Source organism: Mesoplodon bidens (assembly GCF_964165515.1).
Source record: "Mesoplodon bidens genome assembly, chromosome: 5".
Lineage (NCBI taxonomy): Eukaryota > Metazoa > Chordata > Mammalia > Artiodactyla > Ziphiidae > Mesoplodon > Mesoplodon bidens.
In genome coordinates, this window is record NC_138161.1 from 40,327,652 (window position 1) to 40,330,295 (window position 2,644).

General features: G+C 40.7%; 1 pseudogene across 1 annotated transcript in view; it reads right to left on the reverse strand.

Moving 5' to 3' along the window:
- The window catches only part of LOC308617506 (eukaryotic translation initiation factor 3 subunit E-like), a 21,115-nt pseudogene extending 20,698 nt beyond the window's left edge, over positions 1 to 417 (reverse strand). The window contains exon 1 of the transcript in view: positions 349 to 417. The product of the transcript in view is annotated as a eukaryotic translation initiation factor 3 subunit E-like (transcript). The remainder of the gene's footprint in view (positions 1 to 348) is intronic.
- Positions 418 to 2,644: the final 2,227 nt, after the last annotated feature.

Sequence of the window (2,644 nt, forward strand, 5' to 3'; positions counted from 1 at the left end):
TATCAACCACAGATTTTTTAATTCCTAGTCTGATAATTCCAACATCCCTGCCATGCCTGGTTCTGATACTTGTTCTGTCACTTCAAATTGTGTCTTTTCCTTTAGTGTGCCTAGAAATTTTTCTTGAGACCTGAACTGGCAATACTGAGCAAAAGGAGCTGTTGTAAATAAGCCTTTGTTGATGTGGTGGTGAAGTAAAGGAGGAGGGAAACTTTTTATAGTCCTATGATTAGATCTCAGTCTTTCAGTGACCCTATGCCTCTGGACTGTGAAACACTTCACAGGATTTTTCTCCCCACTTAGCTGAGAAAAGATGCTAAAGTGGGCTTGATTTAACTACAGTCATACCTTGGTATCTGTGGGGATCATTCCAGGACCCACCGCAGATACCAAAATTCCAGGATGCTCAAGTCCCATAGTCGGCCCTTAGTATCCATGGCTCTTAAACTGCAGATTCAACCAGCCAGGGATCATGTAGTATTTATTCAAAAAAACTTCATCTATAAGTGAACCCAGGCAGTTCAAACCCATGTTGTTCAAGGGTCAATTGTATTTCCCTTCTGCCACATGGAAGGCTAGAGTAGGCTAGAGTTGGGTATTTCCTTTCCTCATGTCATTTAGCCTCTGATAAAACCCCAGAAGCTTAGGGTCTGGTTAACTAGTTTCTCCTGATGACAAGCCTTGTTAAAAGTAACAGAGTAAGTTTGGGATTGACATGTACACACTGATATATTTAAAATAGACAACAAACAGGGACCTACTGTATAGCACAGGGAATGCTGTTCAATATTCTGTAATAACTAAATAGAGAAAGAATTTGAAAAAAAATAGATACATGTATATATACAATCGAATCACTTTGCTGTACACCTGAAACTAACACATTATTAATCCACTATGTTCCAATACAAAAAAAAAATTAAAAAAAAGAACAGAGTATAGGTATCCCCTGTTTTTTGAAAGTCTGCTTTACACCACTTCACTTTTATGAAAGACCTACCTTAGTACCTGCTTTCACTAACCAAAAGAAATCTGAAGAGTATCTTGGTATTTATGAAAAAAGGCAAAAAACAAAATTAGCATTGCGTGTTTGTTCTGCAGCGAGCCATTATAGAGGCAGCGTGCACCCAGAGCAGTAAGGGTGGCCCCACCAAGCTCCTTCTCCGGGAACTACACTCAGCATCAAGCCACCAAGGCTTTGAACTGTGTCTGTGAGCATCTGTGCTTTAGCTCGATTTATTTTATGCAGCCACTGACAAAATGTATCCTAAGGTAATTGCTTCTTCGCTTTACACCATTTCAGTTTATGAAAGATTTCATGAACTCCCTACTTTGAAAAAGTGAGGGAAATCTTGGGTACTCTTGGGTATTTCATAATAGTTCCTTTTCCACCTCCCCCTGTGGGAAGCCTGAGGGGATTTTTCTCACACATTTACTGTGAGAATCTGGTCAAGCTCCTGGAAGTAAATCTCACAATAATGTGGGGGGACCCCTATGACTGAGGCCCTCTAGAATTTTTAACTCTCAGATTTGTCCACGCAAAGCCTCCAGAAATGTATCAAGTACAGTTTAGGTTTCTCTACCCCAGCACTGGTTCCTGCAGCAGTTTTTGCTGGCGAGTCTCTGCTCCCCTAAGCCAAGACTCCCTGTATTTGCCTGACTGTCTCTCCAGTCTTGGGGGCAGCAGTTTGCACTGTGGGCATTCCTCTCTCAGGATGAGTTGTTGAGTATTTCATCCTGTCCAGCTTTTTACTTGTTGTTAGAACTGAATGGTGACTTCCAATCTTCTTCCACAGAGAACTGGAAACCAGAAGTCCACCCATGCTCTTTTGCAGTGTGCTAGCAGGCCTCAGAGAAAGAGGCATCACTGTATTTGTGCATGCATGCTTGTGGATGAGAGAACAAAGAACATCAGAACAGCAAAACATTCTTCAGGCTCTCCAAAATGAGAAGGTAATTTGAATGTATTATAGCAAGAGAGCCTTCTTGCTGGGAATTGGAATCCCTCCCCTTGCTGCAAGAGATCTCTGGCCATCCATGAGCATAAAGAGAAAGAAACCCTGGGGCAGTAGCCCCAGAGACTTGCAGTAGAGTCAGTGCTGTCCTCCTTGGCCATTCATAAGCTTTCACAGACTCAGCACCAAACTGAAGTGCTGAGGGTAGAGAATAAGGGATCTCAGGATTTGTTTGGAGAGAAATGTCTATTTGAAATACATATACTAATAACAGCTGATAGAAATGTGATTAAAAAAATCTTATATGGTTAGGACTCGAACCACTTTAAATATACCTTCTATGGAAGAAGTATGTTGCAAAAATCTATATTGGGCCTTTAAGATGGAGGAAATGCCAAAAGAATGTGTATATTTCTTAGGGGGTCAGATAATGGGGGACTACAAACAGCTAAACAAGGGTAGACTGAAGAATTATTGGTTAGTGATAATTCAGTTTCCTTCATTGTGTTCTTAAAAATATTTCTAGGAATTGCAAGTAATGTTGAAACCTTTAAAAGTCTCAACTGAAAGCCGAATGTTTATAAAAATGGTTGGACCATTTCAAATGCTACAGATTTTGCAACTATACTGTCAGGCATCCCAGGATGTTCTTTCAAACTCCCTGGGCAATAAGTAGAGGTAGTAGGTGT